The sequence below is a fragment of the Mya arenaria genome, chromosome 3, assembly GCF_026914265.1.
Source record: "Mya arenaria isolate MELC-2E11 chromosome 3, ASM2691426v1".
Taxonomy (NCBI): Eukaryota; Metazoa; Mollusca; class Bivalvia; order Myida; family Myidae; genus Mya; species Mya arenaria.
Genome location: NC_069124.1, coordinates 77562173 through 77590000, shown reverse-complemented (window position 1 = coordinate 77590000; position 27828 = coordinate 77562173). Strand labels below are relative to the sequence as shown.

The following is a 27828-nucleotide window of genomic DNA, read 5'->3' as shown; positions in this document are numbered from 1 at the left end:
TTGAAAAACGCAATTTTAACGCAGTATCGATAACGTATGAACTGTGTACAATCTTGTTCTCTATGTTATTGCCGCCTGTTCTCCCCGGAATACCAGGTGGAACTATTCAACAGGGATGAGTGTGAAAACCCATTATCAAAACCAAATAAGGCAACTTCCATTAAAATTCGTCTCCATGGTGAACTGGTGAGTCAATGGTTTTCTTTACTCTTCATTTTATGAGAAAAAATATCTGATTTGGCATGGAAATAATTTGTGAGCGTCGTTGATAGTGTGGCGTCATTTCGAACGATTGTTCATTTTCTTAACTGCATTGTAATCTTTTAAAATTGCTTTCTTCCGCTCAGTAAAGGAATTACAGCCGTGTGTTTTCTTAACAGTAATTTGCTTTAGACAATTTTAATGAAATAATGGAATGGCGAAGCTTATTTCCAAATGTTAAATGCTTTTCAAATAACCATAACATTAACTGTATTTTGACACTAAAATAATATTGCACGATAAGAACATAAATTACAAACAACACTACCACATGCTGAGCATACTAACCAACATAAAACAAGAATCATTTTCACTAATTTTGAACTGTTAAACTTCAATCAGTACCACGATACAACCGAGAAACACTAGCAACTGTGGGTGACACAAGACGCAGTCTGGACGCGGAAAGGATGAAAAACCTGCATGTAGTGTGTGTGGTGGCCAAGGGTGAAATGTTATCGTTATGATGATGAACATGTGCTGTTTTTGCTTAGCTGTGTTAAAGGAGAATCCGGTTACCTAAAGGCACGCTTAAATTAGTCTTCTTTTCGCCTTTATCCAGTTAAACCCAGAAACACCTATTGCGTCTTTCACATGTGTGTAAAATCACCAAAATCGCTTCAGAATGGAGTTCCAACATTTCGTCGATATCAACCTGTTTGATTAAAATCTTGAGAAAGATGATGACATATATAATTTAAACACCAGCGCTGCTGATATTTTAATACAAACTCTTTCATGCCAATCATAGAACTTGTGATTCAATTTATTTCGAAATTGAATATGACTGTGTTCTCTAATTTTAGATAAAGATATAATGTATAATATCAATCCTTAAGCATGAAGGAGGAGTCACTCATACCGCCCTGAAACTATTTACGTTTCTATAATATTGCATTTATTAGACACGGAAAAGGTAAGGAAACAAGAAAAGTAAAAGAACAGTTAGAACAAACCTATCATGGTACGAACCTAAATACAATATTTTTCCAATTAAAACGGTTTTATGCCTCTTTAAGGTTATACTTTTCAAGGTGGTGGCCCCGACTGATCAAGATAGTTATCAAATGTGTTGTCTGCCATTGAGGGATGGGGGTGGGGGACGTTTTGTATCTCTAGTCCAGTGTCGGTAAGACCTAAACAGTGTGCCTTTATTATTTGTTTGCAAAAGAAATTGTAGCATTGCGTTACTAAATCGTAGTAAGCTTTCACATCTATCCGCCCGTAAACTGAGTACATCCTACGAATGATGTTTTATTAGAAATTAGTTAACAAAGCATTTTTGTTCAATCACAAAAACAATCCGCGACACTATTTCAAAAACAATATGGCTGTTTGATAATTGCTTCAACTTGAAAAATAAATAAATGCATTTAAATAAATGCATTTTCCTGACTAGGAAGTAAATCTAATTCCGTATTTTCGAACGAAGACGCGACAAGATATTGTCTGGAATATTTTGGCTTAAAAACATACTGTTGAAAAACTTTACCTTTTTGATGCCAACAGAATTTCATCATAACTCTGTTAAAATGTTCCTTTATAAAATGTCTATGCTCAATAGCAAACAGCATAAATTTATGTAGTATAGGGTGCATGTTTTACACTTGCAAGGAATATACCTCAAAACTAAGTGAAACGTGAACTTTTTAAAAGTTTTAATTTTGGGCTTTCCCACAGACTCTGTTCTCTAAAAGGCACTTTACTTAACTTCCACGGAATTGGATGTGTCGTCTTTTAATGTTAAGGCGATGAAAATTGCGTTATTGTCGCGACTTTTCACAAATCAAACTTGATCTAGATAGTATGCCAACAAACAAAGTCACCAATGGATGAAAAGTACTTATTGTCTGCACAAGACAAACACCATCTATTTTGTAACCTAAAAGGTTCATATCTCAGGAGATAAAGACGCATTTAATCCCACGATCGAATTTATCCGAGGCATTAAGCCCACTCACCTTGTCATAAAGTTTCATCATGATTCGACAACACAAATAATAATGGCTTGTCTGCACAAGACATGTAACTACTTTTTAACGTAAAACGCGCATAAATTAGAGTTAATTTAACGATTTACCCCACAATAAAACAAACACTATCGCCAATCTGCATCATTATTGGATAAATAGAGGATGTTTGCTGCGCCACTCGTCAAAATATTATTTTTCTATGACCACATGTGAAATAAAAAACGATATTGCACTTGTATCAACAATTTTCATTTATTTTCATGCATTTTGAAAGCAATCGTATTTCCCCCCACTTGAGTCACTCTTGTTCGACGACAGACCCTTCGGGAGGCCTCCTTTCGAAGGGAAGTAACCACTGCATAGAAATGTCTCCAAAATGGCACGTTTGCATAAAAGAGTAAAAAGCTCATTGATAATTCATGTTTCCAAATATCTTTTATTTAAATTTTATTTAACAAAATTAACGGATTCATTCCTTTCCTGGCAATACATTTAAACAAATATATTTGCCATTTTAAAGTAATCAATCGCATTGTTGATGGCGTAGTAATACATTGGACATTGAAAAATAAACATTGAATTGTCAACGACATAATTCAGTTTTCATTTAAATAATTGATCGTATTTCTGAAACTATTTGAAAACGGAGAATAAGATCATTGATTTATGGTTATATCTGTCATTATGAGAACATTTACTTCCCTTGTCATAAAAATGAGCCACTAAAATTGATTTCGGATTTGCATTTTCACGGTAATTTTCATTTACAAACAAGATTTATTTTAATTAACTTGGAATTATAATTTGGTAATTCACCCAACCTTAAAATTAGTGTTAATGAATATAACAAAAACAGATTACTTCTCCCAGAACGTCTAGTGATTCAGTGAAAACATCGACTAAGAAAAGTGCTGATTCACGCTGAAATAATTGTTTTTTAATAAAATAAGAATTGCAAATTAAATGGATTACCAAAACAATTACGAAAAGATCTGCATTCCTTTTTACCTGTACTTTACAAAATATTTGAATGAAGAAGTTCTTCTTAAGCAAACGTAAAATGTTTAAAAGTTATAATTTCACTCCAGCCAAAGTGAAATGATCAAGTTATCATAATTTTTTTGAAATAATAAATACACACGAAACTGTCTACGCAATATATCAAATTTCTACTTTCAAAACGTAAAATGGGCATATTACTGGAGTTTAAGGTACAATTTACCAAAAGATCAAACTTGACCGAAGCATTATGCTCACAAATGTTGTGACTAAGTTTCATCATCAATAGACAATAAATACTTCAATTGATTGTCTGCAGAATACATGCACCTACTAATTAAACGTAAATGAGCTTACTCTGGAGTTACTAATACGATCTTTACGACGGATACATTAAGCCCACAGACACTGTCACCAAGAATAGCTACTTTGATTATTGTCGGCCTTTGATGTTCTGTTGAAGCTGCCGCCGGCAACGCCGACAACACCGGCGCCACCTCCACCAACGCCAAAGTTATACATATATATCGCCTTTCTATGCGTCTAAGTAAAACCCTCGTATGGTTCTCCTGCGTGGGCTTCCTAGCAATTTCAATCTAATTAGAATCATGTGATTTTCATATTATCTTGTGATTATTTGTGGGGAACTAAATTAGAACTTTACAAAAATTTGATTGCCCTGCCTTTATTTATATTTGCATTTTGTAAATTGAATTACGCATATTTGGGAATGTTAATTTAGTGTGTGTTTTCTTCGAACACTTCTTGCACTTGAGATTAACGCTACCTTGAAATGCCACTTTCTCAAAAGGGATGATCAGCATAATTTGTATTAAAAAATATTGAAAGTTAAAAGAACACAATTGTTTTTCATTACTAGTATCTGTTGGCAACCATGACAATTTGGATGCCTCTACAGCAATCATATAATCCTTTCCAGTTTCAAGTAAGTAACCGACAATGCTTTAGACCCATCAGAATATGCTAAAAGCGCCGAGAATGATACCATAGTTAATATGACTAAATTCATATACACTGCTATGTTAAGGCGTTCTGTCTCCATTGATACAGTTGCTTCTCAGTTTAATTCCTTCAAGTATACTTTTGTAATAGGACATATAAATGTGTTGTTTGTACTGTTAAAATCTTTGTATTTTGTGTGCATTTCACTTGATGTTTTATGTTACTTGTTTATGGCCAAAGGTTTTTGTATTGCCGATATTGTCAATAAAACTTGTTAGTAAGTTTCAACAGGGCCAAACATTTGACGTTAATGAACTAGGCGATATAAAAAAAACGTACTGATACTGTGATACTGTGATTTTAACAATAATAGCTATGGTGTTCAAACTGTTTATAACCGACAAAAGTTAACGGAATGTTTTTCAACCAATTACTGTACGAAAGCGGTAAACCATTTCAATATGTAAATTATCACACTTCAATCAATGGTTCTAATTTTATGCATCTTATACCAATAATTACATGGGCTAGAAGAAGATGAGGTGAAAACTTGCAGGGAAACCTTAATGGGCTCATTTTATCATTTAACGAAATGCAATAAGAATCAATACTCCTTAGAAATCCGTATTTTACATCAATTTTATTTTAGCAACAGTCTCAATATTTCCCTTTTTTACTTTTTACGAGCAACGAATATCTGTACTTACATAGACTGGTATATATCATGTACGTTGCGGCATGAAAATCCCACGATCACCCTGAAAAAGAGATAATATAAAGTTGATTGTGCTTGAAATACTCAATACGGGAACATAGCAGTATATTCAGCAAAATACCAAGAATATGTAAAACAAATACCATCAGTTTATATTTTCATAAAGACCTATAAAAGAAATACTGTATGGATGTATTGTAAGGCTTCAGAACTCTTCTGTCAATTATCAGCATCGGATCACTTATATTCTTTCACTTGAACGTATCAATTGCTTTTATTTATTTACCCACATATCATATCATTTGGTATGTTGTCATATGAATAAATTCGAAAGTTTGACCACGAGTTCAGGCCATTGCCAAACAACTTTGTCACTCGGGCAATATTGCGTATGCTGTTTCAATCATTCTGAAAGAAACTTTTGAGCGGTAGGCTAACTAAAGACGAAATGCAACACCGAAATCAATTTCACTTACATCTTCATAGAAATAAGAAAGCAATGACAAAGAAGCTTAAAGTGATTCTTGGAAGTAGAATAACGTTAAAACCGTTCATAGATGGCACTGACAGATTGAATTTTTTTCCACTGAGACTTCAACCTATCGAGATGCGGTCCCTTTACGGAAGTTAAGACGATTTGCAACAAAAAAGAAGGCTGATACCCATTATTTTAAGCCTGCGAAAACAACAACTATTGTTAAATATGTATTTTTTAACAATAAACTATGTTAATAAGAATTAACACAGATATTCTTATTTACATAAACTGGTTTGTATAAATGGTGTTTATTTTTGGTTTTCGTCACACCGAAGTCTGAATTTGAAGCATATAAATTCTCCGTGTATTTCACGTGTAAAAGCGGTCGAAACAGATGGATAATTGTGTGAAACAAATTTGTATTATTTTACTGCATTACTGTTCTAAATTACTTATGATGCCCTTTTTGCGACGCCATGAGGATTTTTGTTTTATTTAACTATACAGAGGTTTTTGACACAGAGCTTATTGGAATTACACCAAAATATTCAGACACTATGATAATATTATTAATGCAACACAGTTTGACTGTAAGGACGATGATCCTCTTAGTTCATCGAACTATATAGTGCACTAGTATTAGTATTCAGATTTTTAGGAAAGGGAGTAGCATGATTATCTTTAAATCTTCTATTATTTATTATTTCAATCAGAGATCACCATTGGAGTTTGTCGATAAATTTACATATTTAGGTATAGTCTTTAGCTCAGTTGGATCACTGGATTACCGAAATGTTGTTAAGTGAAGCACATAGGGCAATTCATAAATTAAGGAAATACTTTAATAAATTGACTAATATAACATCTGTAAATAAACTTGAACTTTTTGACCAACTTGCTTGACCTATTTTATTCTATGGTTCAGAAGTGTGGGGATTTTCAAAGCGATTGCCAATAGAAAGGATACAAACCAAATTCATATAATTTGTACTATCGGTTAAAACAAAAACATAATATGACTTTGTATATACAGAGACTGGCAGAATAGATATACTGTCACATGGTATTATCAATATTATTATATACTGGTTCAAAGTTTTAAGTATGCCGAATGATAGATTTGAAAGACTTCCCTAACATCTATCAATACGTGCCAAATCAAACAAAATTCTGTATATCCACTTAAAGACAATTATATATAAAAAGTCAACTTACAAATTAATTTTAAGTTTTACAACCAGATGCATTCACTAAGTACCGCCCCAAGTTGATTAACAAAAATATCCCCTACAAGTGATTATAATGAAAACCATGAAAGCGTTGAAAAGCTGTAGGTGTGACAAGCTTTATTTACATTTAATACAATTCTGTTCCCATCCAATATAAATCGAATAAAAAAAAATTGAGTTGCCCCAAACTCTCACCGATAAGTGCCTGTCATTACCTTAGATTAGGCAATGTAAATTGATGAAATGTTAAAATTGCATGTGCACAGCTTGTAGCCTTCAAAATCTCCTGCTGACGTCAGTATGGCGGATACTGTTTTCTCCGTTTCAAATTATGTTATTAAATGTCATCAGCAGACGTCGATTCAATAAAAAGTTAACATTGTCTTGTCAGTTTGTGGGCATTTCGTTGCCCGGATGTCGATCGGTTCGTTGCTGAAACGCCCCTCAACACACGATAGCACTGAGGCGTCATGAATACATATTGTAATATGTTGTACCCCCTTTATATTTTAACAATTGTCCGGATATCCGAATTTACTTACACTCTGTTGTCTTATCGCTGTTTTTCCATTTCTTTGATGAGTATTCCAGAAGTCTTGTAGTAAATGAATATGTTGATAATTACAATTTCAATTCAGATATAAATTCCATAAGTATACCTTGAATCGAAGCTGTATAACCCGTTTATAAATTTGAAGTACACACGACTGTCACAAATATGTCCGCCATTTTAACTGTTGGGTTACAGCGCAGTAATATTTATTAGATATTTATTCATTGGAGTAAACTTTTCCTGTATGAATTGTAAAGTTAAATTGTTTCAAGCATAATTTTATTATTAATGTTTTATATAAATGTGCTCATGTTACAGATTACAATTACAATGCTGCGAGCGCACTATTTGATTCGATTGTTGCTATGACACTATTTCGCGGATGAATGATAATATTATTTCTGCAGCATTAAGATATTTGTTTCATTATAATTAGATTGTTTAATTAAGTGTTCGAATAGGATGCAATTTGTCATTCTCGATCGATTGATGTATCTATTATTATGAATGTCTTGCAAGACTTTTCATATTTACTTGTTTTATTGTACTCGAGCCTTGGCACCTTCTTCTCACCTGCAAATGTGAGCTGCAGCCCTGCAGACCAATCAAAAGCCTTGCAGCATTGCTGCAGCATCTTGCGGGTATATAAGAAGTGTCAAGTTCGAGCTTGGGACAGTTGACATTTCTGAAACTTGAACTATGTTCAACATCTTGAAAACAAACATGCGAGGTATATTCTTTTGACACGTATTATAATTAAATCAACGCGCACATTTATTAAGTAAATGAACCTCGCATATTATTATATAAGAATAAATAATCATTATAATTACATTGAACTTAACTTTATTAAACTATTGATCAACTCGTCAACTGTCCACTGAACATGTCCGCAATTGTAATTATTGACTTAGCTTTGTGGAGTTGAGATTAACTTGAATAAACAACGTTTAATTGAGAAACGGACTTGCGTTTTCGAATATTCATCACTGATCATTATTAAACTACATATACCTTGGCTCACCAGGCACTAGGACTGGTGTAAGCAGTGATTCACCACAGATATACTTTGGCTCACCGGGTGAAATACTTGGTGTAAGCAGTGATCCACCACATATCATCGACAGTTAATAATCATTTAACTTTAAACGTATGAGACGGATGTTACAATATTTAATAAATGTGAATGCGCTGTCCCGTGTGTCTTGTTTGACTCTTGTTTGAATGATATTGGTGAGGAAAGATTTTATGCCACACGGCTTATCGATAACTGTCACTGGATGTAGATTACAGCAGAGGCGTGCACGGTACCCAAGACATAAAATATCACTAGCTCTAGTCTACCTTTTACTTCTGGCATCCATTCTAAATGTTTCATGCACAACATCGCGCCGATTTTTCATTTATTTTGCTGTATGCTTTAATAAAAATAATTTTGTCATTTTAATAAAGTGCGATTAGATATTTACGTAAACAAATGGCTAATTTAAGGTAATATGCAACTTTTTATGTGTTTCCGGCCTGGATCATAGAATCCAGCATGCCTCGTTACCGGCTTGCGTGCATGCCCTCTGCTCGTATTTTACTATCCGGGACGGAAGCACATGAAAGACAATATAAATTCTGAATGAATAGTTTCCTAGTTCTAAAGAAAAAAAAATATTCTAAAGTTAAAATATTTTACTTTATATTCCCACGCGAATACCGCTGTAAATAAGCAATTGTGATTCAATTAGTTCTTTCTCGAAATAAAGCAGAAAAGGGATTGCAGTAAAAGTCAGAATTTTAGACACGAGAATATTAATAAAACGTAACCCAAGTATAAAAATCTAATCAATTCATATGAATTCGTTTCTTTCTTCAGCATAGGAATGAAATGAATTCCATATCAAAATGTTTTTGCAGCATTTGAATGTGCTACATCGCCAATAGTACTTTCACATTTGAAGATTTCTTACGGCATAGACATGAAGATATATTTGGTGTAGTCTATTTTTGTTCTTTTCTGATTCTCTATATACTGGATGTGTCCCTGTAGTTGCCATTGTATTTTTGCTTCCAATATAAAGATTGAGATCAAGTCTAGTATAACCAACGTACAAAAGTTTGGTCATAGCATTCACATATACAACATACTTACTAAAGTCCACGAAATAGCGATATGTCATACGACATTTTACACTGCCACTACATTGTCAGCTAATTGGTGTTTTCCCCAAAGTATCTTCATAACTCGAAAGAATATACCATGTTTTAATCTGGGAAGCTAGTTTCGTCCAGTATTTGATTCCAGGTTTTTGTCGCCAAGATAAAGTTACAGAATCTCTAGAGAACGTTCTTAGCGATATCAATGTAACTATATATGCCCTAGAGTTAGAACGTTATTCTCATATTATTGTAGTATAATGAAATTTCAGATTGATTCCACAAATCATAGTTAACCCTGAATAGTATACAGTTACTTGTATTCCTGTCTCCAATGTCACTAGACGTCCTTCACCAAGACATCAGAAGCAGAGCATTGCCGATAGACACCCTTTAATCCATCATATGTTTACTGTTTTTTTTCTCTTTGAATTTAACAAGTATTTAATTTTTACAATATGATAAATGTATTGTTTCAAAAATAATTTTTGCTTGGAAATGGAAAATTTCCATAAACCAATGTATTTAGCGAGTCTGTTTTACATCTCAGTTTTGATTTGCACGGCTTATGTTTTATTTGTATCACGTTGTATTTAGTTTATCATATATCTGGTTTCCCCTAGAATTGGGTTCAATGATTCACTGTCTCTCCCAATCCAGTCAAAATCTTCGTTTGATAGACAATGTGTTTGTTGCAATTTGATGCAGATAGCACATATAGTCTGAGAATGTATATTTCAAACTTTAAGAAATATTTTTAAATTAGTTGTTATTTGTATAAGCCAACAACGTAATAATTATTTTAGATTTTTTTTATTTATAATTCCACAGACTTATACGAATCGCCTGTTCGAAGCGAGTATGATTGTCGAATCAAGGAGCAAAACTTCGTAGTAAATTGTGTTACCGGGACAATTTATCACACAGTCAAACTTGACCGAGATGTTACGCCTACATACACTGTCACCAAATTTCACTAAGACCGTCTTGTCACCGAGCGTACGACCAAACATCGCAAGTTCAGGAAATTCAGTTGAAAACTAAGTACAAAGTCAGAAATCGAATTAAGACAGTCTAATATTCCCAGTCTTACTGTTTGTTCCAAAATATACCTCATCACGACCAAGATAAAAGATTCGAAAAAGTGAACATACGATGCATTCGTTGATAAGATTGCCCACTGTAACTTGATAATTAATACTGAAAGTATTGTCTACATAAGATATAAACCCTATATTTTTATGTAAAAGGGGCATAACTCTACGAGAAACTTAGTCTGTTCAACCCACAATCAAACATGACCGAGTTATTATAGCAACATACACGGTCACCAAGATCCATCATGCTACTAAGATGATAATAAATACTCAAGAAATTGTCTGCGCAAGATATCAAACTACTACTGCACTTACCTTAATGAGAGAGACCTTTGAAGCTAAAGATGCGATGAACCCCAAGATCGAATCTGATCGAGACAGTATGCTTACAAACGTTGTCAATAAGTTTCGTCATCATAAAAAAATGAATACTTAAGTAATTATCTGCACTAGACATACACCTTCTAATTAAAACGTAAAAGAAGCATTACTCTAACGTTACTAATACGATATACCCCTTGATATTCATTATACGTGTCAGAACAAGACATAACCCAACTATTGGTGGAGTTACTGATGGGCTTCTCCCTGTGACCGACATTGACATTGTGCCAACAAACATTGTCAACAAGTTTATCTACGAAGTAATAATAACTATAATTGTTAAATGTAAAAGATTTACCTACACAATTAACGTTAAATCCGATTTAGACAGGGATGTCTGACCGAGAGCACACAAACACTGTCACTAAGTTTTATTATGATTGGATTATTCATACCTATGTTATTTTTACATAGGGCTTTGTTGGCGCCGCAGTAGCCAACGACGTATGTTATACACAACTGTCGCTCTATTAGGAGACATATAAAAGGATCAGGGTCTCTCAGAAGGATAAAAAAATCTCTATTCCGTTTCCATCATCACTTGTTTTTGTAAATTAAATTAGCAACGGGAACAGGAAGTGGTACCACATACATACATACTTACTTAGGCTTACAAATTATAAGTTTTTAAACAGCTTTCCTCCATCAAAATACGCTTAAAATGTATAACATATTCCATTTATCATATACTAGTAAAATTGATCCAAGAAATACTGAAAAGATAAAATGCAAATCTAAAAGATTGAGAATAGCGATGTTAACTCTTATAGCATGTGAGCCTTGTGAAATGTGTGCATGTCGTTTTTACTTGTTCTGTATAAAATTTCATAACTTTGATTTCCTTGTTTTCCCCAGTTTTGTTTAATTTATTTTATAACATGACCCTGTTTCAATAAGAATGTGAATGTTCCATCTTGCCTAAGTCTTTTACTTGGGGCTATATTGTAGTAGTGCTTCTGTACAACGCCAACTAGAAAACTAGACTTGCCCACGTAATGTCATTCAACTCAGACTGATCAATACCCAAGACTAGGCAATGTTTATACTCTAAAGATGCTTATTACAACTGCCATTAAATCTAATCTTATAAAGTCAATAATTTATCTCCAGCCGATTGCTGAAAATGTTAGTTGCTTGAACCCATCATTAGAAGCGGACGCAGTTAAGACCTAGGTGACATTTAACTGATTGTAGCTACAGGGATGTCCGTTGATGCACTGGCAGTTGAATATAGAAATATCATTGCTTTGGACAGGATAGGACTGATAAGTTAATTTCCTATTTCCTCTTATTCGTACACAGTAATGTTATCTTGCATATTGACGTCAGTGAGTAAGTGGAGGTAGAGGCATCTGGCCCGCCCCCGTATTACATGTATTGTTAAATTGTTCACTGGTGTGAGTTTTAATGCAATATACGAGTGTGATCTCCTGTGTTGGTCTTAATGTGATATACGAGTGCGATCTCCTGTGTGGGTCTTAATGTGATATACGAGTGTGATCTCCTGTTTTGGTCTTAATGTGATATACGAATGTGATCTCCTGTGTGGGTCTTAATGCGATATACGAGTGTGATCTCCTGTGTGGGTTTAAAAGTGATATACGAGTTCGATATCCTGTGTGGGCCTTAATCTGATATACGAGTGTGATCTCCTGTGTGGGTTTAAAAGTGATATACGAGTTCGATATCCTGTGTGGGTCTTAATGTGATATACGAGTGTGATCTCCTGTGTGTGTCTAAATGTGAAATACGAGTTCGATATCCTGTGTGGGTCTTAATGTGATATACGAGTGTGATCTTCTGTGTGGGTCTTAATGCGATATACGAGTTTGATCTCCTGTGTGGGTTTTAATGTGATATACGAGTGTGATCTCCTGTGTGGGTCTAAATGTGAAATACGAGTTCGATATCCTGCGTGGGCCTTAATGTGATATACGAGTGTAATCTCCTGTGTGGGTCTAAAGGTGAAATACGAGTTCGATATCCTGCGTGGGCCTTAATGTGATATACGAGTGTGATCTCCTGTGTGGGTCTTTATGTGATATACGAGTGTGATTTCATGTGTGGGTTTTAATGTGATATGCGAGTGTGATCTCCTGTGTGGGACTTAATGTGATATATGAGTGTGATCTCCTGTGTGGGTCTTAATGTGATAACGAGCGTGATCTCCTGTGTGGGTTTTAATGTGATATACGAGTGTGATCTCCTGTGTGGATCTCAATGTCATATACGAGTGTGATCTCCTGTGTGGGTCTTTATGTGATATACGAGTGTGATCTCCTGTGTGGGTCTTAATGTGATATACGAGTGTGATCTCCTGTGTGGGTTTTAATGTGATATACAAGTGTGATCTCATGTGTGGGTCTTAATACCATATATGAGTGTGTTATCCTGTGTGGGTCTAAATTTAAAATACGAGCTCGATATCCTATGTGTGTCTAAAGGTGATATACGAGTGTGATCTCCTGTGTGGGTCTCAATGTGATTTACGAGTGTGATCTCCTGTGTGGGTCTTAATGTGATATACGAGTGTGATCTCCTGTGTTGGTCTTAATGTGATTTACGAGTGTGATCTCCTGTGTGGGTCTTAATGTGATATACGAGTGTGATCTCCTGTGTGGATCTCAATGTCATATACGAGTGTGATCTCCTGTGTGGGTCTTTATGTGATATACGAGTGTGATCTCCTGTGTGGGTCTTAATGTGATATACGAGTGTGATCTCCTGTGTGGGTTTTAATGTGATATACAAGTGTGATCTCATGTGTGGGTCTTAATACCATATATGAGTGTGTTATCCTGTGTGGGTCTAAATTTAAAATACGAGCTCGATATCCTATGTGTGTCTAAAGGTGATATACGAGTGTGATCTCCTGTGTGGGTCTCAATGTGATTTACGAGTGTGATCTCCTGTGTGGGTCTTAATGTGATATACGAGTGTGATCTCCTGTGTGGGTCTTAATGTGATATACGAGTGTGATCTCCTGTGTGGGTCTTAATGTGATATACGAGTGTGATCTCCTGTGTGGGTCTTAATGTGATATACGAGTGTGGTCTCCTGTGTGGGTCTTAATGTGATATACGAGTGTGATCTCCTGTGTGGGTCTTAATGTGATATACGAGATTGATCTCCTGTGTGGGTCTTAATGTGATATACGAGTGTGATTTCTTGTGTGGGTCTTAATGTGATATACGAGTGTGATCTCCTGTGTTGGTCTTAATGTGATATACGAGTTTGATTTTCTGTTTGGGACTAAATTTGATATACGAGTGTAATTTTATGTGTGGGGCTTAATTTTATATACAAGTGTGATCTCCTGTGTGGGTCTTAATGTGATATACGAGTGTGATCTCATATGTAGGTCTTAATGTGATATACGAGTGTGATCTCCTGTGTAAGTCTCAATGTGAAAAACGAGTGTGATTTTCTAAGTGGGTCTTGATGTGATAAACGAATGTGATCTCCTGTGTGGGGCTTAATGCGATATACGAGAATGATCTCCCGTGTCGGTCTTAATGTGAAAAACGAGTGTGATTTTCTGTGTGGGTCTAAATGTGATATACGAGTTTGATGTCATTTGTGGGTCATAATGTGATATACGCGTGTGATCTCCTGTGCTGGTCTTAATTTGATATACGCGTGTGATCTCCTTTGTAGGACTTAATTTGATATACGAGTGTGATTTCCGGTGTGGGGCTTAATGCGATATACGTGTGTGATCTCCTTTGTGGGTCTCAATGTGATATACGAGTGTGATTTCCTGTGTTGGTCTTAATGCGATATACGAGTGTGATCTCCTGTGTGGGTCTTAATGTGATATACGAGTGTGATCTCCTGTGTGGGTTTTTATGTGATATATGAGTGTGGTCTCCTTTGTGGGTCTAAATGTAATATACGAGTGTGATCTCCTGTGTGGGTTTTTATGTGATATATGAGTGTGGTCTCCTGTGTGGGTCTTTATGTGATATACGAGTGTGATCTCCTGTGTAAGTCTCAATGTGAAATACGAGTGTGATATCCTGTGTGGGTCTTAATGTGATATACGAGTGTGATCTTCTGTGTGGGTCTTAATGCGATATACGAGTTTGATCTCCTGTGTGGGTTTTAATGTGATATACGAGTTTGATCTCCTGTGTGGGTTTTAATGTGATATACGAGTGTGATCTCCTGTGTGGGTCTAAATGTGAAATACGAGTTTGATCTCCTGCGTGGGCCTTAATGTGATATACGAGTGTAATCTCCTGTGTGGGTCTAAAGGTGAAATACGAGTTCGATATCCTGCGTGGGCCTTAATGTGATATACGAGTGTGATCTCCTGTGTGGGTCTTTATGTGATATACGAGTGTGATTTCATGTGTGGGTTTTAATGTGATATGCGAGTGTGATCTCCTGTGTGGGACTTAATGTGATATATGAGTGTGATCTCCTGTGTGGGTCTTAATGTGATAACGAGCGTGATCTCCTGTGTGGGTTTTAATGTGATATACGAGTGTGATCTCCTGTGTGGATCTCAATGTCATATACGAGTGTGATCTCCTGTGTGGGTCTTTATGTGATATACGAGTGTGATCTCCTGTGTGGGTCTTAATGTGATATACGAGTGTGATCTCCTGTGTGGGTTTTAATGTGATATACAAGTGTGATCTCATGTGTGGGTCTTAATACCATATATGAGTGTGTTATCCTGTGTGGGTCTAAATTTAAAATACGAGCTCGATATCCTATGTGTGTCTAAAGGTGATATACGAGTGTGATCTCCTGTGTGGGTCTCAATGTGATTTACGAGTGTGATCTCCTGTGTTGGTCTTAATGTGATATACGAGTGTGATCTCCTGTGTTGGTCTTAATGTGATTTACGAGTGTGATCTCCTGTGTGGGTCTTAATGTGATATACGAGTGTGATCTCCTGTGTGGATCTCAATGTCATATACGAGTGTGATCTCCTGTGTGGGTCTTTATGTGATATACGAGTGTGATCTCCTGTGTGGGTCTTAATGTGATATACGAGTGTGATCTCCTGTGTGGGTTTTAATGTGATATACAAGTGTGATCTCATGTGTGGGTCTTAATACCATATATGAGTGTGTTATCCTGTGTGGGTCTAAATTTAAAATACGAGCTCGATATCCTATGTGTGTCTAAAGGTGATATACGAGTGTGATCTCCTGTGTGGGTCTCAATGTGATTTACGAGTGTGATCTCCTGTGTGGGTCTTAATGTGATATACGAGTGTGATCTCCTGTGTGGGTCTTAATGTGATATACGAGTGTGATCTCCTGTGTGGGTCTTAATGTGATATACGAGTGTGATCTCCTGTGTGGGTCTTAATGTGATTTACGAGTGTGATCTCCTGTGTGGGTCTTAATGTGATATACGAGTGTGATCTCCTGTGTTGGTCTTAATGTGATATACGAGTGTGATCTCCTGTGTGGGTCTTAATGTGATATACGAGTGTGATCTCATGTGTGGGTCTTAATGTGATATACGAGTGTGATCTCCTGTGTTGGTCTTAATGTGATATACGAGTTTGATTTTCTGTTTGGGACTAAATTTGATATACGAGTGTAATTTTATGTGTGGGGCTTAATTTTATATACAAGTGTGATCTCCTGTGTGGGGCTTAATGTGATATACGAGTGTGATCTCATATGTAGGTCTTAATGTGATATACGAGTGTGATCTCCTGTGTAAGTCTCAATGTGAAAAACGAGTGTGATTTTCTAAGTGGGTCTTGATGTGATAAACGAATGTGATCTCCTGTGTGGGGCTTAATGCGATATACGAGAATGATCTCCCGTGTCGGTCTTAATGTGAAAAACGAGTGTGATTTTCTGTGTGGGTCTAAATGTGATATACGAGTTTGATGTCATTTGTGGGTCATAATGTGATATACGCGTGTGATCTCCTGTGCTGGTCTTAATTTGATATACGCGTGTGATCTCCTTTGTAGGACTTAATTTGATATACGAGTGTGATTTCCGGTGTGGGGCTTAATGCGATATACGCGTGTGATCTCCTTTGTGGGTCTCAATGTGATATACGAGTGTGATTTCCTGTGTTGGTCTTAATGCGATATACGAGTGTGATCTCCTGTGTGGGTCTTAATGTGATATACGAGTGTGATCTCCTGTGTGGGTTTTTATGTGATATATGAGTGTGGTCTCCTTTGTGGGTCTAAATGTAATATACGAGTGTGATCTCCTGTGTGGGTTTTTATGTGATATATGAGTGTGGTCTCCTGTGTGGGTCTTTATGTGATATACGAGTGTGATCTCCTGTGTAAGTCTCAATGTGAAAAACGAGTGTGATCTCCTGTATGGGTCTTGATGTGATATGCGAGTGTGATCTCCTGTGTGGGTCTTTATGTGATATATGAGTGTGATCTCCTGTGTGGGTCTAAATGTAATATATGAGTGTGGTCTCCTGTGTGGGTCTAAATGTAATATACGAGTGTGGTCTCCTGTGTGGGTCTTAATGTTATATACGAGTGTGATCTATTATAGGGGTCTTAATGTGATATATCATCATCATCCTCATCATCATTTAGTTATCTAAGAGCCGTATATTGCGTGAGCATGAATTTTCGCCGCATATTGGTCGTCTTGTCACGAAGTATATTCGCCACGCATATAGTTCTTGGCAAACTGTATGTGGTAACGAACTTCAGTGCATACTAAGTTATCGCAAACTTTAAATATATTGTAGATATTCAGTATGTACTTATGTGCAGGTTGCCAGTACGGTGGATAGATAATTGGCCAGAAGCAAAAGTAATGTCTGTCACATTTATCCTCCAGACGTAGACTGTACAATACCTTAGAAGTTTACATATATAGGGCTTCTGTTGACCGTAAGACATCAGAGAGAATCTTACACGATTGTCAATCCTTAAGACGTAGTAGGGAAGTCTTGATAAATGTCAATATGACAATAGAAGGATTGGTTTTGTGTCTGGGTCCTCGAAGCTAAGGACAGGTTGAATATATTGTTCTTCCACTTTCTCTTTAACTCTTGATATTTTCTAATAAGTTTATACGTGCTTAGAATTAAACTGTTCAAATCAGTCTGGGTTAAGTCTTGAATATTGCATTGTAAGTAAAATAACTCTCTAGAAATGACTGTATTTTGCAGTCCTGGTATAATCCACATATAAACTAAAAAAATCAATTCCTATCCTTTTATATATTACCCATATAATCTAGACAATTACTTATTGGTGTCTTTTTAATGAACAACAAAAACCACATTAAAGTGCACTGCCATATACATATATATTTGTTCTGTTATTGTTTTGTTTTATATCAGGATGTGTGAAGTGTGAAGTACACGAGTGGTCAACCTTAGTCCTACCCCGATAAGGTCAAACGTTCGCACAGTCCTTGTCATGTCCTTATTCCCAACACAATACTTAAGCAAAGTTGGGTTAAAATGAAATGTTCTCGACACCAAAAATTTAAAATAAAACTTATTTATATACATCACCATCACAACGGGAATAACTCAAGTCTTAGTGATATGCTGTAAATCTTGTAAAGTCTTTCTAATTAGCAACACACACTTAATGCATTATATAATTTTACATTGTCTGCAACCACGGTACCTTCTTCCGTAACACTTCATACATACCGTGGAAAAAAAACTCGTGTATATGAATATGCATGAGACAGGGGAGACAACTCTTCTTCCCATGAAATCGTGCGTAAGAATTAAATACTCTTCAATAACCCTGTACTGCCAGTTGTCTCCGCATGCGAGAGATCTATGTGGTTTGTTTCATTGTTGTAGAGATCAGGCGGACCGAGTTTAAATGTCTGTGCGTATGCAGATTTTCCGGAAGGATTTCCTTGCGGAACCAATGAATCTGCCTCATTAATTATTCCTGAATACGATATTATTCTAGCCAAATGGCCCACGGAATACAGCGAAGCACAGCACAGTAAAATGTATCGGGGACATCCGACGATGATAACATATATGATTTACAGCTCTTTCTGAAACACTGGGTTACAAGTTCATAACATTGTTCTCCATGCTCTGATTGTTATCCGTGTGTGTTGTTTGCCTTATTTATAATTTTGCATTTTTCGCCATTTAGTGTGGTGCGATAGCAACATAACTGTGAACAGTGTTTCCTTTTAATAGCATGAGAAAACATATCTGTTTTGTCTTGGAAACTACGTGTCATCATGTTAATTACCGTTGGAATCATCTGTTACGATTCCACGTCTTCATTAATTAAGTCAATGAACTGTTGTAAATCTTCCGAAATTGCTTTCCGTTCTCATGAAAATAATTAAAGCCATGGTATTATTAACAATGAAGTGTCTTAAACAACTTGAATTACACAATTATATGACCGCTTTATTTATAACACCGTTTTTCCATGATGTATTCAGTAAACAGGTACTAAAAAGACAGAGCCTATTGGCAAACGTGTTATGCTTGTAAAATTACAATAAACTATACTAAAGCCAAATTGAATTCGTTTTTACAACCAAATTAATTAAACAATGGTGGGCCAAAATGGTACGGGCCCACTATTAACATAAGAAACATAGCTTAAACAATCTTGATAAAGGGCCAGGACTTGAGGCTGCTTACCAAATATCATGGGTCTGGGCCAGAGGGTTTCAGGGAAAAAAATGTTGAAAGTTTTAACATCTTGACGCCGGACGCCGGACGGACAATAGGCATTGATCAGTTTAAGATCGTATTTGATTTGACGAGTGTCATAGTAAAAACATAGTTTTACGAGTGGCGATGCCACGAGTGAAATTTTAGTTTTTCTATGATGACGAGTGGAATAAAATACGATCTAACACTAAAATAAGCAAATTTTCTGTTTCTTTTATGATTATTTTCCGAGTTTTATAGAATTTTAAATCATTTTTTTAATTACCCCTTTTTTTGAAAAGGGTATTATTTACGCCGCTACCCGTGGGACGCCCCTCATGCAAAATTATAGCTGTCATTTTTCTATTTCCGGTTTGTTGAGAAAGAGCTCTCTGATATTTTTTTAAATAGTTTATTATTCGCTCGTTTTCATTTTATTTTTCAAACAATAGACGGACAAACTGTTAAAATTTCTGCATTTAATTAAAATCATAAAAAAAAAATATTATAATAGAGATTGTCGTATCAATTAGTGGTTTTGTATATGACATCAAAATACTAATTTTATTAGACAAAGCATAAGGTTTTGTGTGATTGAATATGTTTATGATTTTAATTAAATGAAAAGAAACATTTGAACATTTTATGTATCCCATTATAATAGTTTTAATTTTGAAAACGAGAAACATTATTTTATTCAATTGTGTTAAAGAAATCTGTCTCATTTTATCTCAGTATTCTTACAATCACGTTTTGCATAGAAGCATATGCTACTCATGTTATACGCAAAGCTAATTGCAATACCATATATAGAAACATTTCCAATTACCAGAAGCGAAACAAAGAATAAGCTTCAAAGGTTCAACCTCGATCATGTCGTGATTATTTCGTTTTGTGCTTATGTATCACTTGTCTTTTTTCACGTATTGTTTTCATAGAAAATCCTTATTATGCTCAAACGTTTTAGGTCTGGAAATTGAAAACGTGTTTATTGATAATATGACTCCTCAATGAGCAATAGAAGCTGTTTGTTTTTTTTCGTTTTCCAGTAATGGATTTGGCGCCAATCTAATTGTTAAGATGACCAAAACATAATGCTTACTTTCTTCGTGATGATGATGATGTGATGATGATGATGATGATGATGATGATGATGATGATGATGATGATGATGATGATGATGATGATGATTTAAATAAACTTCCGCAAACGGTTTTCTGTAATATGCAAATCATATAATTTCTGAATTTAGTATTTTTTCTAACGGTTTGCGTCTTCTTCCAATTGTTTACAATAGTTAGTTTATGCAAATGTATTAAGGAAGATGCGGAAAACTTTGTAGTAAATTTAATTAGAATGCTCATGACGTCTGTCAAAATGTTAAGGAAGGGTAGAGTAATCATGTTGGTTTTAGTTAGTATAAAATAAATGACTTTCAAACATTTCAGACCAAACAATGACACATACTCTGGCTATTTGCTTCATTAACGACGTCATCAGCTCAAATTCTTGTCATGAATATCGTGACTTAAATCAGATAAAAGCTTTCTGAATGAATACGACTCTTAAAATAGTAAATGGAAAAGCAAAAATTGTGTATTAATCATCTTGACAAACATTTCACAATCAGCGAAAGAGCATTTTTGAACCATTCGAACAATATATTCGCAGTTTAGTGTTAATTTCAGTGGGAAAAAATCACCTCAGTATCAAAATTAAAACACCTAATTATGGGAAGTCGCCATTTTATTGAAAATGATTGTGATAGTTTAATGCTCAATGCTTAATCAGATTCTAATATGGAACTCCAACTATCGGTAACTTCCCAACATGACTTAATAATTGCGTAGGAAAAATTCTAATTGATTGAATATCAACCATCAAAACAGCTATAAACATAAAAAAACAGGCAGACAAGAGTCCAACATTTATTCCAAATTACTTTCTTAGCAATGTTGTTCTTTATTACTGAACAATTCATAGAAATACACTGATATTCTAACCATTAGCCACAGAAACAGCTACGGTGATTGTCCGTTATGAAAATTGAAGTTGGCACAACTTTATCTGGCTGTAGTTCGGTTTATTAACTTGTTGATGCGATAGCACCAAACCTTCTATGTCAATGGAAATGCGGTTGTTTGTGTCAGTCTTTCATGGCCTTGGTATCGTAAAACCAGGGAGATATATGTTTCTGGTTTTATCCCTAGCAGTCTTTGGGCGTAGATAGCAACAGAAACACTCGTAAACATGAACATCAATCTCTCACACAGTTATCTGCCTTGACGAGCAGAGATTTCCTCTACCACCACGTACGAAATTAGCTGGATTTTAAATTATTTAAAAGCTATACATGTCAAGCTTTTATGCAATATTTTAAGTTCAAATTAAATATTAACATTGTTTTCATGATTAAAACAGTTTGTTCCAGTGGTTTCTTTTGTAAATGACATCATGTGATTTTGATCATCATTACGGCATTTATAGCAGTACATCAAGAGGGAATTAAGGAGGGGGAGGGGGCATGGGGATTGGACGCTGTGTGGAGATTACCTTACATATGGATCGGCCATATATCTATTTATATCGGATAATCTTCATTGAAACATGTTTTGTATCATTTAATTCAGGCTAAACATGAACTTTGTGGTATGTTCATGTTCTCTGCAAATACTTTCGGAAGTAAACGAATGTGATTTCAATTAGTGTATTTTGCAATGACACATACACGCAATGCCGGTTTAAAATCCTGATTTTCCATACAATAGTTCGCCTAAAGCAATACTTGCCATATAATCAATATGTGACAATCATATTTCAAATTTATTTCTCTCACGGAAATGAAATTTGTTTGCGAAGTTGATTAGTGTTTGATTGGTATGATTTATGAACGCCATACTTGATTGTCATCCAGTTGTTCCTGAAGAAAGGGTTGATAGGAAATAATTTCATTTATAAGTGCTAGGAAAAGTCGAACTCTGTTTAACAGTAAACTTAAGTAATTTCTCTGAACGTTTGAAGGCAAACACTAAAACAATTTTTGATAACTGATATTCCCCAAGATTGCAGATGAATAAAATAACTAAATAATTTCATAACCTTCCGATATCCAATGGTTTAGCGGTACAGATGTTCTACAAGGTCAGTTAGGACTTGACTTCTGGGGTTGTCCCCAATGTTCCATTATATCACTAACAAACTTGGACCTGTTTAAATAAAGATCTCAGTGGATTTTAGTCGTACATTGAAATGATATAAGTGTAATATTTGAATAAACTGCTGCATCATGCTTATATTTTAACAGTAACTTTATTCTACGTATATCTTGCTTATCCTGTGTCTGCATCTTTGTTTAAAAGACAAGGTGTTTGTTCCTGTTTGATTCATCGTTTTCATGTATTACATTTGCATATTGCACATTCAGATTCAACTTTTTTCGAAGAATTTGCATTTAGACAACATAAAAAAAGTTTATATTTTTCTCCTAATTTGTTGATGTTGTACAAGTATATATTTTCATATTTGCATATTTTTTTTAAACACTGCATATTCAAATAAATCATAATTCAACTGAGTCATACATCCGGTTTTATTTAAAGTTTTAAAAGAGTTAAAAAAAAACCCCCACTACACAACGGAAACAGTATTAAAAAGATGAACGTGAAACAAATTTTAGGTAGGAAGAAAACGGAACAACTGTCACATTTCAATAATTCAAACTCTTTAAAATGTATACACTTAAAAAACAATTAAAGACAATACTACACAAATGTAGGTTTACGAAAACATAGATCGTTAAATGATTAATAGTATGCTTTTGAACTTACTCCATTTCCTTTCTTTATATTGATATTTTTAAAAACCTCAAAAACTACCAGTCAAAAGACTAAGAATACGTATCTTTGAATCAAATTTACTTTGCTTTTTTCACAACTAAGCAGTAAGCACCTTACATGTATAATCATAGCATAACCAGTGTTATTTAATCAAAATTTGGATTAGTTCAAGAATTCCTACAAACAACTAACATATAATTCGGTTACGTTCATTTGTACGGAATTATTAGTAAAACCTTGAAGACATACGACTAGAAATAACATACATGTACATAGACATTTTTTACAAACAGATGGATTTTGGAAGTGCTGTGTTTAATCCGCCTTTCCCTCTATTTATTTCTGAATAGAAACAGTCATGTGTACACAATAAAATATTGTACTCCAGCATGTTACGTTTGATGCGGCTTCGGTACAAAACCGGCAGCAAGGAAGTCTTCATTTGTTATAAAACGTGTACATATAATTGATGAATGGAACAGAAACTGTACGTAAAGACATTTTTATTTGTTTTGTTTTTTAACCAAAAGATAACAGTGTGAACAAATCTCTGGTAGAGTAAATTTATTACCCTCCGCCTAACTTTAACAACTAATGGCTGCATTACCAGAATATGTTTTCAGCTAATGTGGGCGCATGTTTACTTTGATTCACAGTAGATTGTCAAGTATCATCTTCGTCTGTGAGAAAAGCACAGCTAAAAGCAACGAACTTCTCATGGATCAATTAACACAAATTAGAGAGTACAGATGGCGTGTCGCATAAACCGTGAGCTACATTACAAAATGACATACTAATGTATAAAAAGCAAAAATATCATTGTTAAAACGCAAAGGAAAAAAATGAATCCTGTCGTTAACGAAGTAAGCGCAAAAAAAATCTTTATATATTTCAAACCTCTTATTTTTATCACAAGACACGCAATGAAAAAAGACTTTGTTTTAAAAAAGTGTCCAAAATTGAAATGGTCTCGCATAATAATAGTAGTGAAACAACCGACTTTAAGGGCTATGTAAATCCAGTCGACTGCATTCAAAAATCATAAACAACAACGTTGATCATCCAGTAAAGATTATAGATTCATAAATATTTTTGCTATTTATTTCGCTTCCATGCTTTTGTCGAAATTTAATCTTAGCGGTTTCACGAAGCTAGAAATGGATACAGCAATTAATACGTCATCGTTTTGCTGTGGTAAAACTACTGCAACACTTTTTGACCCCCAAACTAGCGGACTCATTTACTAGAAGTCGAAACAGAAAACGTATTTTGTTTTCTTCCGAAATAAAACCCTTAATAAATTATGTACTTTTGGTATCTTAGACCAAATGTAAACTATGTTATAGTGTAGACCACTTGTTTTAACGAGTGTAAGACAATGAGCCAATTAGTCAAAACTTTGTTAAAGTTAGCAACGTTGTTAACATTTGAAGGTAAGATATTCTATTATGTGCTCAAATATTGCAGCTGAAACAGTTGTCTTAAAATGTGTGAGCATTACTGCACCATGAATCTTCTAGAGTGGTTACATTTAAACGTCAATGGTGACGTTAACAATGTTGTTTGAACTTGAACAAGTTCGGAACAATCGACTAATTGAAAAGTAAAACGTAAAAACAGTCTCTAGATGGCAATACAGTATTTTAAAGAAGACATAAGACAAGGTTTTAAACATCAAAGAGATCGTTTAATCTTAGACCCTTATACTCGTGCACAGAAAAAACAGACAAAGAGTACATACGTATACTCTTATACTCGTATATATATATATATATATATATATATATATATATATCACATGCAATTCCTTGTTTCCTTGTTTCCGGTTTAATATAGCCATCACTTAAATTCTGTGTTACAAGAGTTTAACACAACAGTGCTCCATTTCTATTGCAATATTCTATTTTTTTTGAAGATGTTGGTACTTAATGTATCAAAATTGGAAATGACGTGAATATGTAAAAAAATATGTAAAAAAATATGACATCATCTTACTGGATGAAATTTCGTTAAAAGAACATTTTTTGGTTATTCTTATTGGATATCATCTTTGTATGCATCCTATTTATAGATAGAATTAATACGATCGGATTTAACTGTGGTTCTTAATTATTCCGGGTACTACATTTCTGATTCGTGAGAAATCCTGTATAAATTATATTGTTCGTCAATGAAATAACCATCGTGATCCTTTCCTTCCTGGGCAACACTTATTGAGAAACGGACAATTTTCAATACGAGTATGCTTCATTTTCTGAAATGAGCAACTTTGATACATTGTGCATTCCTCTGATATTTCCAGTAAAAGCCTTGGATGTACTTTTTGCTTTGCTTAATCATCTGTTATCACGACCCAGCCAGAAATAGTTCCTGTGAAGATGGTAATTGTAGGACAATCAAGGAAATTACTGTGCAAGTGTTCTTGACACCTGTATGATTTTGAGACCCTTAAAACTAAGTGTTGGTGTTCGCAGTTATATGTGGACCAATGATAGGCAAGGATCTTTTTAAAAAATCCTTTAGCTTAATTCTTTGAAGATGCTTGTTGGCGAAAGCGCCATTGGTTTCGTGGAGCAGATTAAGAGTTTTGATTGAAATTAAAGGGTCCTGTGCTGGGCTTGTCCCATGCTGTAATTCGATTAAGACTACAACAGACGAGTGTTCATCAAACCAAACATAACCTGTACATATAGCTTTCGCCAGTCTATATCTAAATATACTTGTAACGAATGGCTTTCTAGTTGTATACATCATTAGTTGGAAGACCTTAAATTAAGATACTTTATTTTGTTATTCTCGACAATACTGCAGAAATCATACAACTATACTTCTAACATTGAATCAAACTAGGTTGATCCAATAGAGTTCAGACATTTAAAACACCAGCAGTTATTTGTCATGAAACAAGTCCTTAAGCAGATGTAATCAATTTGAGACAACATCATTTGAAAAAAATCCTTTCCCGTAAGTTAAGGAGGGAAATGAAATTACCCACCGAAGTGATATAAAGCATGCTTTATAATTTATATTACAAAAATATTCTCCAATGTTATTAAATAGAATTTCCTTGGAGAAAAAAAACGCCATTATTTTCAACATTGAACGATTGGATACCAAGAACAACGTAAATCTTTACTTGTCAGCATCATACAAATGGAGTTTACCTACTAAGATTACGGACAGCGCACAAATATTGGACCTTAAGTGCTGAAATTTCCCCAAAGTCCGCGAGATTATGATGTGTCTGACGATCTCTTACCATATCAGATTATGTATCCAATTGTAAAACATAAATTCCTTATAATTTCACAGAACAGCACGGGAAGAATTTACAAGTTTCTCATTTGGGACATTTGCCATCCGATACATTTCATTTAAAAAGCTTTTTGTCTCCAAGAAACTGATTCTCTAGGGAAGGTTCTTAGAGATAGAAATGTTATAGTATATACTCAAGGGAAAAGGCTTGATTCTCGAATACTTGTATTTTTGATCAAGTAAATATCATATTGCAAGATATGACTGAATATAATTGCTAAATACAATATTAAACGTTATTCAATCTGCTAAGTAGTGAATAGGAACACTAACATTATACATCCATCACCAGGACCTGGCATTCAGACATTCGGATTCTAATGATTCTTGATATTAAGGTTTTCCTATTAGCATATGTATGTGTGTGAACATTAAGTGTTTAATTGTTCCTAGAAAGAGAATAGAAGGATTATAAAATAAACGTGTATGCTGCCGGGAAGGCTACTTTACAAGCATATTAGCACGAGATGGAAGTTCCGTGGCTTGTTCATCTAATCGATTTGTTTCAAACTTTCGAAACTGTAATGATCTGGGTTCAGTTCTTTCGACCTTCCTGATTAAAATTTTATATCATGTTAAAATCTAAACAAGCTTTTTTTTGTACGTTAATCATGAGTATTCCCAGTTTAATAAGTCCCCGGTTCTGCCTATCTGATCACTACGGCAGTTACCTGCAGATTACACATGTCTGATAATACAATTGTAACAGGCCAAGCAGTCTGAGCTGTACCAACGATCATGTTAAAAAGAACAAAGGGCAAAATCAAACATAGACTTTACGAGAGACATACAACGTGGCAAAGACAATACAGAAACAATTCATAACAAAATGTTTCGGCATTTTTTTTTATTTTGCGCATGCGGAAAGTTTGCCTACCATAATGCTGCAACTTAAGGTTTATCGCTTTAAATGAGTTGCTGGACATATCCCACATAAAAGTCAAAAGGTTTTTACATTGACATGATGCATTTACAAGTAGAAGTTCGTGTAATGGCTCAGATATTGTCAAAAGCAGTAAATTCTTGCTTGGAGTCATTTTTTTCACTTTCACCGTCCGAAGACATGTACTTCCATTAAATATTCTTATGACATCAACATTCTTAATTGCTTCAATACTGATAATATTATCATTAACTTCTCCAAAATACTCTACATTAACCGTTTAATTGTAACGCAGAAAGAGTATCTTACATTTTGTTTAACAGATACATGAACCTCTGCTCTGGTAGATTTAATTTGTTTCCCTCCACCATTACTTCGCTCCTT

General features: G+C 34.8%; 1 protein-coding gene across 2 annotated transcripts in view; it reads right to left on the bottom strand.

Moving 5' to 3' along the window:
* The window catches only part of LOC128228362 (cAMP-dependent protein kinase type II regulatory subunit-like), an 87342-nt gene that overhangs the window by 29254 nt on the left and 30260 nt on the right, over window positions 1-27828 (bottom strand). For both annotated transcript variants that reach the window (XM_052939646.1, XM_052939647.1), the window contains exon 2: window positions 4904-4954. The gene's annotated coding sequence lies outside the window, so the exon portion shown is untranslated. The remainder of the gene's footprint in view (window positions 1-4903; window positions 4955-27828) is intronic.